Source organism: Dromiciops gliroides, chromosome 4 (assembly GCF_019393635.1).
Source record: "Dromiciops gliroides isolate mDroGli1 chromosome 4, mDroGli1.pri, whole genome shotgun sequence".
NCBI lineage: Eukaryota > Metazoa > Chordata > Mammalia > Microbiotheria > Microbiotheriidae > Dromiciops > Dromiciops gliroides.
Genome location: NC_057864.1, coordinates 493,052,080 through 493,064,462, shown reverse-complemented (window position 1 = coordinate 493,064,462; position 12,383 = coordinate 493,052,080). Strand labels below are relative to the sequence as shown.

The 12,383-nt window shown below is 55.4% G+C and overlaps 1 protein-coding gene across 1 annotated transcript in view; it reads left to right on the top strand.

Annotated features, from left to right (window-relative positions):
* The window catches only part of HDAC4 (histone deacetylase 4), a 236,364-nt gene that overhangs the window by 104,680 nt on the left and 119,301 nt on the right, over positions 1-12,383 (top strand). The gene's annotated exons all lie outside the window — the stretch shown is intronic.

The window sequence follows — 12,383 nt, the reverse complement described above, 5'->3', positions numbered from 1 at the left end:
ACTGTAGATACCGATGATTTGCAAACTTCCCTGGGCCTCCAGGTGCGAGCTCTTGGCCCAGGTCACTTTGGTTCAGAGCTTTGCTGTGATCATCACAGTAGTCAAAGAGCACAGTCGTTAACACAACTTTTTATCTGCTCTCGAAATTAATTGAGAATCTTTATTCTGTCACATAAAACTGCTGCCTTCCTGACGGGGTGGGGTTCTGGTGAACGGCTTGTGGTCTGGGGGGTCAGTGACTGAGGCGGAAGGCTTGGCTCTGGTGCTGCTTAGTTCACAGTCCTCAGACAAGCCATTTCTACCTTGATTTGAGATGAGCAGGCATTTAGTAAGTGCTTGCTGTGTGCATGGCCTTGCCCTTACCCTCCACCCCCGGCCCTGAACTCATGCCAGGATGAGGGAGGTTTGGGACAAGGGGCAGCTGGATAAGCAGCCCTCACCTGGCCTCTGCTGACACGCTCACAGGTCAGTCAGTGCAGGCCACACACAAAAGTGATGGGGGCCCAGTGAATTCCCTGCCAGCCAGGGTGGTCAGGAGAGCCCCTGGTGGTGAAGGCAGTCTGAGCCCTGAAGGGGCACAGGGAAAGAGGAGAACCCATCAAGGCAGGAGGAAGAGCCTGTGCAGAGGGTGGAGGTGGGAGATGAAATGCCCCAAGTGGGAATCGGCTGGAGTGAGTGTGTGAGAACACATGGTCTATCTGCAAAAGTTGGTCAGAGCCAGGCCTTAGGGCCAGATGGAGGCGTCTCTGTTTTATCCTGGGAGGAACGGGGAGCCCTGTGGGCTTCTTGAGCAGGGCAGAGGCATAGTCAGAGCATCCCTCCACGTGCAGGTCGCCCAAGTGGTGAGGCAAGGGGGGCATTCGAGGGTAGCAGAGGGTGCCCGGAGATGGGAGGAGGGAGAGGCCTAGCACCTAGCATCATGCCGGGCACAGAGGAGGGAGGGTCCAGCGGCCGAGTCCTCCTCGAGGGCCGTATTGTTCTGTGACTGGAAGTGGATTTCCTCTGAGACGTGGCTGCGGGCCTCCATTCCCCTTGGAGTGGCACTGCATGCCAAGAATAGGGATGCAGGAAATGCGCTGGAAGACTGGAACCCGCCACCAAGAGAATGCCCCTGCACTTGTCTTCCTGGCCGAGATCGCAAGCCAGGGCTCTTTCGGAGTGGCCAAGACATGGCTGAGGCGTTTCTGGGAGGGACAGAGTACAGCCCACACCAAGGATGGCACAGACTTTGCCTGGATGTTTTGGGGGCCACTGGGTGGCCCAGCTACAGCTGCCATGCCTTTTGGAGGCGGTTTTATTCAGTTGGGGTTTTCTCTTTGCAGCCCACGGCATGTGACTGGCCTGTCCTGGGAACGCCATCAGATTATTCCCGCGAAGCCACTGGAAGTAGGTGCAGCGTCTTCTACGCTGGACAAGGATCCTGTAGTGGTCAGGGGGCTTGTCCATGTCTATGCAGTTGTGCCCAAGAGAAGTGATTGCAATGGGGCATCCCGGTGGCATGGTGGGCTTCCCGGGCTGAGAAGGGGGAGCTGGGGGGTAGATGAGCTCTCTTCTAGTCCTAAATCTGGGCTCCTGCATCCCTGAAGGCCGTGGTGAGGAGCCACCAGGAGCAGCGCAAAGGTGAAGGAAGGCAGACTTGCCCTCTGCTCCCTCCCATTGTTCAGGCTGCCCGGGTCTGCCCCTGACGTGTATATGGTTGAGCAATTTAGGCAGGAGGAGGTGTCGTGTGCTTTACAAAGTCCTGGGTTCAAATTCTGTTCACCTTCTGTGATCATGTCCAAGTTAAGTAACTGAGAGTCACTTACTGCTGGGGGGTGGGGCTTCCATACCGGGGAGGCGCGGCTGCCACTGCGAGGCCACACATGATATCACTGGGCACGGTGATGTAGGAGGCTGGGTGGGAAGGGAGGAAAACCCACCTGGTCTTAGAAGTGAAAGGAAAGGGGGTAGCTAGGTGGCCCAGTGGATAGAGCACTGGCCCTGGAGTCAGGAGTACCTGAGTTCAAATCCGGCCTCAGACACTTAACACTTAATAGCTGTGTGACCCTGGGCAAGTCACTTAACCCCAATTCTCTCACAAAAAAAAAAGAAGGGAAAGGAAAGGAGAAAGGCATAAGCATTTAGAGAGTGCCCACTATGTGCCAGGCACCCAGCCACATGGCCCCAGTGAGTGACATTGGCCGTCTCCCTTGGGCTGAGGATCACAACCAGGGCCTGCCCTGGGAATAACAAGCAGATGGTGAAGGAAGGGTGAGGCCCAGGGAGTCCTGGGAGGGCCCCCCCCCCCGAGATTTCAGAGGGCCTGGGAGGATGGCTAATGAGGAACAGCTGAGATGCTGTGACGAAAAGGTCTGAGCTCATAGAAGACTCTGCCCGTGCTGGAGCTGGGGCTTGGCCGGGCCTTTCTCCAGATGCCAGGGGCCCCCATGGCCTTCTCTTCAGTTCTGAGCAGGCGTCCTTGGGTGCCAGCTACTCTGCTTGGCTGCTGGGCAGAGAACCCCACACAATCCCAGTCCTCGAGCGGCTCAGATGGCCTGCTGGTGCTGAAGTGCTGGTGGGCAGCAGGCCCCACGCCGGGCGACAGCCCCCAGCCTCGGTAAGCTTCTGTTCTATGGGGAGGGGATGCGGGCATCCGGTTTAGATGTCGGGCAGAGAAGGGCCGTTTGGAAGGGGTGCCCGCAGTCCCAGCGTGGGCACCTCTGGGACAGAGGCCTGAATGTGGGACGGTGCTTCATTCATAAAGAAGACTGAGGATGGCTCCAGAGATGAGGAGCGAGCCGGGTGTGCGGTCTCAGCCCACGGGACCCCGGCGAGGGGCTGTCGCCTGCCTCGGTGGGCACCCCAGGCAGGAGTGGACTGAGTGCGGGAGAGGCCTTGGCTGCGGCTCGTTCTGCCTAGGCCAAAAGGGTGTGGGGTTATTTTAGCCTCTATCACGGACCCAATGACTCCAGTGAGCTTTCTACATGCCATTGCAATGAGGTTCTTTGGGCCTCACACAAAACAGCTAATTCACTGGGGGTGAATGGCCGCTCTGTACGTGGGGAGGAAGGCTGTCTGTCGCCTGTGAGCTCGCCGATGGCAGATTGTCCTAGCGTCGATGCCAAGGGCCCCTGGAAATGTCAAGACCAGCAACTGGAATGTCCCTTTTACTCTTTTAATGAGAAATTTGCTTGAGGAATGTCCCCCAAGCAGGCCGAGGTCAGAGCCGCGCACCCTGAGCTGGTCAGCCCTGGGCTTTGAGGAGGTGAGGATGGGCAGGGGGTGGGCGTGGGGGGGGGTCAAGGGGCCAGCTGGGATGGATGCCACCACCCTCCCACCCCACCCCTCCTCTGGGTGGCTCAGAAAGACAGGTGGGGCGTGAGGCTGCTCATAGCCGCCGCCGGCCTTTTGCGGGGAGGGTGAGAGCCTGGAGAGTGACCGTGGTGTGTGCGTTCTGGCTTCGGGGCTTCAGACTGTTCATTTAGCTGACATTCGTTCACATGGGACGTAGGAAATAATTGTTTGGCTGCGTTTTAAAATAACTTAATGAAGAGAAAACTCCCCTGTTCAGTGTGAAGAAACTCAAGTGTGTTCTGTGAGGTGCCCTATCGGGCATCGATGACTGCTGTGGCCTGGCCTACACCCCACACGCCCACTGAGCATTGGCCAGGTCTGAAGTTTGGCGCATCCCCTAAGACGGCTAGTGAAGGAGAGCAGGAAGGCCTAGGGAAAAAGCCTGGGGAGCGGTCAGTCGATGACCACAGCACCTCTAGAAGCCATGGGCAGCAATCAGCCTAGTGCCGCTCATGTCAGAGCCTTGGTTTTCCCTCCTAAAGATAGGATGCTTTTGTGGGTCTGCCCACTGACCAGGGCCGGCGGCTCTCCCTCTCTGGTCACCTCCAGATCAGCTGCGGCTTCTCAGCCACCCCATCCCCCCCCTTTCTTTCCCATCCTTGTTGTCCTCCTTCCCCCGATGCTTTGGCTGATTTCTGTCGTGTGGGTCTGCTTTGGGAGATGTTTGCAGAACGTAGCTCAGATTCCCAGTGGCCAGTTTGGAGGGTTTTCTGAAAATGAGCTTATTTGGGGACGTGTTAAAGCTGGGTGAGCCACTGTGTGGAGGGTAGTGAGACACGGGACCATAGTTGCATGCCTCAGTTTACTCAGCTGTCAGATGGGGATGATCATATACTAGCACCTCCTCCACAGGATAAAGTGAGCTGACGTGGGTAGAGCACCTTGCCAATCTTCAGGTGATGAGAGGGAAGCGTCCGCTGTCATGTAAGGGCCCTTGCAGCTCGACAAGTGTCTGCTAACTCCTCTAGGTCAGGCCTTGAAATGCAGAAGGAGCCAGTCCTGGCCCTTGTTTCGAGCTGGTTCAGCTCCTGGGGTGCTGGTTTCTTTCTTTCTTTTTTTTTTTTTTTTGGTGAGGCAATTGGGGTTAAGTGACTTGCCCAGGGTCACACAGCTAGTAAGTCTTAAGTGTCTGAGGCCGGATTTGAACTCAGGTCCTCCTGACTCCAGGGCTGGTGCTCTATCCACTGCGCCATCTAGCTGCCCCCTGGGTGCTGGTTTCTTAAAGGACCCACACACTAGGCTGACCAAGTGTCATCCTGAACATGGCTTTCCACTGACCTTTGGAGGCCCCGAGGTTGTAGGATCCAAGAGATCTGCTCTTTGTTTGGACATTGCTCTACTTTTCCCCCGGATCGCTTCTGGGAGAGAGTTGCCGCTGGTCCCATCAGGGATAGGACTTGTCCAGTATCTCCCAGCACGTGGGCGTCACAAATGGGCCTTGTGCCCACCTGGCACCGTGCTTGGTCCATAGGAAGCCCTTGTTCAGTGGTTCTTCACTGGTTCTCACCCTTAGGCTGTGGAAGAACATCTGGGAGGGGGAAGGGAAGGGATGGCTGCTGCCTACGCTCGGGATTTGGGGGGCTCTGTTTCGTGCGGGTGCCCGGGCGGGACTCAAAGAGAACACTTCAGTTGTGTGGGTTGGAAAGGTTGGTGGCTTCTTGGCAGAAGAAAGTGATGAAATGTGATCAGTTCTCTTGAAGGCTGGTTTATCAAGTACCTAGTGTGGGGGGGGGGGGCAGTAAGCACCTGACTGCTGAGGACATTGATCCTGGGGCATTCGGCCTTTCCCTGATTCTAGGAAAGAAGAGGATTTCTCTGGTAACAGAGGGATAGTGGCATGTGTGTGCACGTGTGTGCACACATGCATGTGTTCAGGTGCCTTCATATGTGGGGCATGTGTTTCACATGTGTCTTCACATGTGGGGGTATGTGTGCATGGGTGGGTATGTGCCTATACGTGTGTGCACATGCGTGTTCATATGTGGGGGACATGTGTGCATATGGGTAGGGCATGCACATGTATGTGTGAATATTGGGGTTGTGTATGGGTGGGGCATGTGTGCTTGCATGTGGGCAAGGTTTTGGTGAAATGGGTGAGACGGAGTCTGGTTGGGGGGGGGGCGTTCTTTGTGAGGAGCGTTTCTGGAGATCAGCCAAGGGGGCCTTCTGTCCCTCAGGTGCCACGTTGGCCATCTTCCCTCCCTTGCGCTGCTGCAGGGCGCTGCAGACACGGAGGGCTGCTTTATTCTGTGACCTCCGCAGAGGAATTCTGGGTGTTTCGAAAGTGGCCGTTTCCAGTGACTCTTGGCCAAGGCTCTTACAGAGCTTGCCCTGCCCATGGACTTGTGTTTCGGCTTTCAGTGCTTTGGGGTGGCCGTGTCCTCCCAGCATTGGGAGAGAGGATTTGGACCGGGGGGCCACTCCTGTGGCCGGAGGGAAGCGGCTGGTGCTGAAGACTGATGGAGCCTGCTCCCCGCTGGTGTCATTAGTAGCTAATCGGATCGTGCGCTCTACAACAGTGTCTGCTCTGTCCCTTTGGGCACTAAAACTACTTGGCATCGCATCCATTCCTCAGGATCCTGCTCAGTCCTGGGGTACAAAGAAACAAGAGTCGACCCCTGACCTGCCATGGCTGACGTTGTAGTGGAGGATGGATCGCTGGATCGAGCATTTAGTACATGCTGACTGTGTGCCAGGTTCTGTCCCAACAGCGCGAGGTACAGACCCTGGGGAGTAAATAAGAGGGTCACTGCTCTCGAGGCAGTTCCTTTCCATGTGGGGCATGGTGGGGTGAGGAGGGAGGAAAGAAGTCATGGTGGCTAGGGAGCATCCAGGAGTTGGAGCCCATGCTCAGACAAGGCCATTGCTCCTCCTCCTGCCTCTCTGTGATGGGCACCCCTTGCTCCAGGCCAAACAAGGCGGATCCCCGTTCTCTCTGCATGACTCCCCTCCCGTGCCTTCCAGCCCTGTCACATTGTCGGCAAAGTGCATAGTTCCATCCCATGGGGCTCCCTGCGGTAGGGACCCCCGCGGTAGGGACCCCCACGGTAGGGACCCCCACGTGTGCTTAGCCAATGTTTGCCAAGCTGGCTTTGCCCAACAGGATTCTGTTGACAAAATAGACCGTTATCAGTTTCCCGCGTTATTAACTCTGGCCCTTCTCTTTGCTCCCAAACATGACTTGGCAGGAAGAGTTAATTAAGGGCTGAGTCTTCCGGTCCAGGCAGTGGAAGCATTCTGCAGCCCCTGCAAGAGGACACATAGTTGGTGTTCTCCGATGCCAGGGCTTGGAGATCCCATGGTGGGAATCAGGCGAAGGATGCTCTTGTTTTTGTTGGCTTCTTTGCCTTTGGATGTGGGCTCATTTTCCAGCTCCCCGGGCTAATTAAAGTGCCATTAGAGTCCATGGGATGCCACTGTCCAGTCTGGGGAGGCTTCCAAAAAGAGATGCTTGAGTGCAGATGAAGTAGAGAGGAAGCATGCATGGACCTTGTGTTTCATAGGTTTGAGGGGAAATGACATATTGGTGCCCTTCTTAATCACCTTCTCCCTTGTCAGTGTTCTCCATCTCTCCCATCCTCTGCACCCCCAATCTTGTAAACTTCCAGCCAGGAGGCAGATAAATGATATGTTTATGATAACTACCCTTCTCAGTAGTAATTTCCTTTTAACTCACTCTGGTGTAAAGTGTCTGAGCAATAGAACAGGATTGTTGGTGGCCCACCTGTTGGCAGGTGTCAGTGCTGCGTGTCACAGATGGTTTGTTTTCCCTGCTCATACCCCGCTGCCCAGCCCCTTTCCAGTCTGGGGTGCTCCAGGGCCCAGGCTCTGAACTCCCTCGGCCAGAAGCTCAGAGGGTGCTCGGTGCCCCCGGACTGGAGTGGCTCCCGAGGGGCTGTCACCAGGCTCTGTTACTTCCAAGGGCTGCCCATTCTACTTACATTTGGCTCTCATTGGAAAGAAGCTCTTGGTCTCCAAGTTCTGCCCTCCGGGACCAGACAGAACCAGCCAGATCCTCTGCCGTAGCTGAGCCCTTCAGGGGCTCAGGAGCGTGGCCCATGCGTGGGGTTAACCCGAACAAAGGCAGTTCTGGCCAGACCCCGGGATGTGTGAAGAGGGGGAGAGGGAAAAGCAGGAGAATGAAAGCCAGATACTGGTGGCCCTTCAGCTTCACACAGGAATGTTTGCATTTGATGGGGCTATTGAGCATTCTTGGGCGGAGGAAGATTGACTGGAGAGGGGAAAGGCAAGAAGAAAATCACGGTAGGGTGTGGCTCAGGAAGGAGGGACTGAGGTCCTCCAGACCTTGGGAAGACGAGCGGGCATGGGCGATCTTGAAGAGGCAGCCAGCGAGCCGCACCAAGTGCTTGGGATGGAGACGGAAGGCTGAGGGCAGCTCCAAGGTGACGCCGCTCCAAGGCCGCAGACCTGCGTGACTTGGAAGGATGTTGGCACCTTTGACAGATGAGCTTGAGGGCACCGCAGCGAATCCCTCGGCGTTTGGTGGAGCTTGAGATGTTGGCAGCTGGGGATGCAGGACTGGAGGCCTACAGAGCTTGGGCGGAAGGTGGAGATCTTAGGGGAGGACCCACAACACAGATGGCAGACAGCCTGGAGGGGAGCACTTTGGGTGCAGTGGTGAGCTGCCCACTGAGGAGGCCTGGGCAGGGAGGAAGAGCTCTGCTAAGCTGGGAGTTAATGAAGAAAGCCGAGAAAAGCTGACAGGTATGTCCTGCGTCCATTTCCCCATCACACCTGCCGTTGTCTCCTGTCCAGTTTGTCCTTCCTAAAGGCCAAGGAACAAAATGAAAAAAGTATTTTTTCATGTTCTTCTTTATTTTCTTTTATTACTTCAGACGGATTCCATTTTAATATCATTCCCACTGGTGCAACGCCTTCACTGAGGTGCTAACGCAGATGGTCCCGGAGAGTTGCCTGGGGCACACAGAGAAATGACTGGCCCAGGGTGACTTGCCCGGAGGTATCATGAAGGGACTTGAGTGCTGTCTTCCTAACTGCAGGGGGGGGGCTTTCCCTTATCCCATCAATCAGCTCCTTCTTTGTGTGTATCAGATATCAGACCATGGCTGCTGTGAAGACAAAAAAGGGAACCATCATGAATAGCTTCTGTGAACATACATGCTTTCAGGGACCCCCCCACGTGCACACACACACATGCACATGTGCACACACACGCACACGTGCACGCATGCACGCAAACACACGTACGGGTAGGCAGAAAAGACACACAAGGCCATTTTGAGGAGAGAGGCCACCCTGGCTGCTGGGGGCAGGAAGCCCACTGGAGGTCCCTAAGTCCTGCCCCCTTTCTGAGAGGTGCAGGAAGTGGTGACTTACCCAAGGTCACATCATGTCTGAAGCTCTCTAGCCATTGCCCTACACCACCTCTCCTGCTTCCTTTCTGCATTTCTGAAAGGCAGAGAGCCTGCCCTCACCCTCTGACTCCGGGGAGTGGCTGAGTTGGGGGGGGGGTGGGAACTGATTTTAATGAAAATGAAAGTGAGGTGGGACCCAAGGAGGGCCAGGGAAGTGGCAGTGCCAGCGGTATCCATCTGCAGTGAGACCTGTCTCTGGCAGCTCGGCAGAGGTGGCGATTTGTGGGCAACATGGGCCCGGATGCTGGTGAGTGGCAGCTCCTGTCCCTCTTCCCCGTCATTAATAGATGGGTGGTGTGGCCTGATATTTTAAATAGGAATGATTCACTTACTGAAGAGCCATTGGCTTTTGGCCCTGGGCCCAGTGGGATCCATGCCTGCTATCTGACACCTGGAAAATGACACCCAGACTAGCCTGGCCGCCGAGAGTAAGTTGACCCAGGAGGCCCAGAGTCTGGGGTCCTTTCACCTCTTCTGCACAAAGCCACACCCTCCGGGCTGTGAAGGACCCAGACCAGGGACCATTCCTGCTCGGGCTCCCGGGGGTCAGTCAGCCGCTGACTTCCCTTGGGAGCTTTTGGTTGTAGCTCGGTGAGACGGGCGCTTCTTACTCAGACCAATAGAGCTGATTGCCAGAGCCCAGGTCCCCGGGATCTTTGGGGCGAAGATTTAGAGGTAGTGGCTGAGGAAAGCGGCCCCCGGAGGCTGTAGACTGCCACAGGTCAGAGAGGTCCCAGTGCTGCTTGTGGGGAAGGGGAGGATGGGGGCTCTGCTTTCCCTGACCCAAGGGCCACCCTCCGTGGTGCCCAGACACGCCTGAGCAGGCCTCCTCCTGTCCACGGTCAGTGCAGACAAGGGCCTTGGCAGGAGAGGACGGGCCGGCCCCTGACCTAGCTCGATATGTACCGCCCCTTCTCCCCATGAGTCTCATGGGGTGCCTGGATTGCTCCAGACCTCTATCTGAGGGGCACATGCCTAGTGCCAGTCAGTGTCTGCCATAAGCTTGTGGTCATCCTCGGGCGGCACATTTTCCCACATTTAGCACCTTCCTGGCACTTTCATTCAAATACCTAGAGAGAGAATCCTCTGTAACTAAACGGAGGAATTTGCACTTTTAGGCGTTACAAAGAGGGGCGCGCCTGCTCTTGTCCTGCTTCCTCACAGATGCACAGGGAGTCCCCGGGTTGGTCCCTGCCCCCGCCCCAAGTTGTTGCTAAGCCAACCCTTTGCTGTCCTTCCCGAGTCAGAGGAAGTGGCTGTCACTTCTGAGCTTGCCTGGCCCGGCTGACCACAGGCTGGATTCCACTCTGCCAAAGGTCCAACAGCCTCCCGGCCAGAGGGGCTCAGACTGAGCCATCTATCTAGCCTCAATCACGGAGGCAGAACTTGCTGGAGCCATGAGGGGGAAGCTGGGCTGGACAGGAAGTTGGGCACTGCCTCAAAAGTTCTGCAGGCCCAGGGCCTGCAGGGTGTGAGTCATGGTGAGTCCAGGTAAAGCGACTCCAGGCCCGAGCTTCAGGCTTGTCACAGGGCTATGCCGAGACCTTCCACAGCCGGTGCGCAGTCAGTCCGGATCGATCGCATGCCTTTCATTTGGAGAAAGGACCCCTTCAAGGCTGCTGCCTGGACTCCTCCAGTCCCAGGGCAGAGCCTGGCTCGATAACTCAATCTCCTTGGAGAAATCGGGGCTCAGGGACAGGCTGACGCAGCCAAGCCGGCTGCGTCACTTTAGGGATCATCATGGGACCATTGAATGGCTTTTGCAGTCAGAGCACGGATGTCATCCTGGGGCATCCCAGCCTGCTCTGATCGGGTGGCATTCCCATCTCTAGGGACAAGAGGGGGGTCATGACACAGAGGAAGGAAGTGAGAATTCTGTCAGAGGACCTCCCTGTGAATCCTGGGCCTCATTCCCCTTTCACCTCCCCAAAAGTGGTTGTCTCACTCATCTTTCTGGGTGGGGTGGCCCTGGAGGGCCAAGGTCTCCTGATTTGCAAAATGAGGTGATTGGACCAGATTATCCTTGGCCCTAATCATCATTGATTTGTTTTGACATTAGCTTCTCTGTCCATCCTTGTCACCCTGGACTGATCTTGTCACTCTGAGCCCAAAAGAGAAATGAGAGGAGGAGATTCTTTGACAGGTTTGACTTCCTCTTAATTCCCCTTCTCCGATCTTGAATCAGCTTATTTCTTCTGTTCTTTTTCCTTCTCAGTTTAGTTGTGACACGTGTTTAACATGCATCTCTGCTGACCTTTATTAGATGGGTCCCAGGGCTTGGCCTGGTCCCAAGAAGCTTTGGGCTCTTCCCCCAAAGACACATAGATGTGCTGTCAGGGGGAATAAAAGTCGGTGGGGTCTCAGAGGCCTTGTTGGTAAGGGATACTTGAATCTGATAGAATGAAATCATCAACATTATTATTAGAACTCTCTTCCTGATTTGGCCTTCTGCCTCTGTGCCTTTAGCCAGGCTTCTAACACTGCTCCTTACATGAGGCCTTTCCTGATTTCTCCCATCTACTATTCCATCCACCCCAATTACTTTGTATTTATTTTTAAAAATTTGAACATTCCCTGGAAAAATTCTGTGTTCCAAATTCTCTCCCTCCTTCCCGCCCCTCTATCTCCTTGAGCAAGTAAGCAGTTTTCTATCGATTATACATATTTCCATATTAGTCGTGTTGCAAAAGGAAAAGACACAAAAACCCTGAATTTAAAATGTAAAAAAAAGGCAAGCCTGTTTTGCTCCTCACGCAGACCACCTCAGTTCTCTCTCTGGAGTCAGATAGCATTTCTCATCATAAATCCTTGGGAAGCGTCTTGGATCATTGTATTGTTGCTGATGATTGCGTGGTGTCACTGTCCTTGTGCACCACATTCTCCTGGTTCTACCTTGTTCATCTAAGTCCTCCCAGGTATTTCTGGGAGCGTCCTGCTTGTCACTTCCTACAGCACACTAGGGTTTCATCGCCATCCTAGGCTTGGTCAGCCGTTGCCTGGTGAATGGGCGTCCCCTGCGTTGCCAAATGGAGCCGCCGTCCATGTTTTTGTATGCGTGGGTCTTTTCCCCTTCCTTTGGCCTGCTTGGGGCACAGACCTTGCGGGGGCCAAAGGGCAGGCCCGGCTTTGCAGCTAGTTGGTGTGCGCCTCCCTCTCCTCCCTCTGGTCCCTTCCCTGCCACTTTCCCTGTTGTCACAGACCAGTGGCATGCAACACAACGTGCCCAGAGTCAAGCCATTCCCGTGTCTGCTCTGCTTCTGGGGCCTGGCAGGCAGCGGGTGCCCAGTGCCTCTTTATCTGCCAGCAGACCAGCGTAGATGCCCCAGCACATTAGGTGCTCCGTGGCTGTCGTGCATGAGACCGCTCTCTCTGGGTTGTTGCGTTGTTGCCACCCTGGTGAAGCGCCTGAGACGCTGAGGACTGGGGTGGATTCTCTTGATGTCCTCGTCCTTTGCCGCAGTTGCCGTTTCTGTTTCCCGTGGAGCTCAGATGATCTGCTTCGGGTGACAGTTTTCATTCCCTTTGCCTCTGGGTCTTCTTGTCTCATCGGCACCATGGGCTTTATCCCCCAGGACCTCCTTCCTCTGTCCCTGGTCACTGTGTCACTGTCACACAGCCCGTTGGCTCTGCGTTTTAGGTTTCTGACACGTCCAG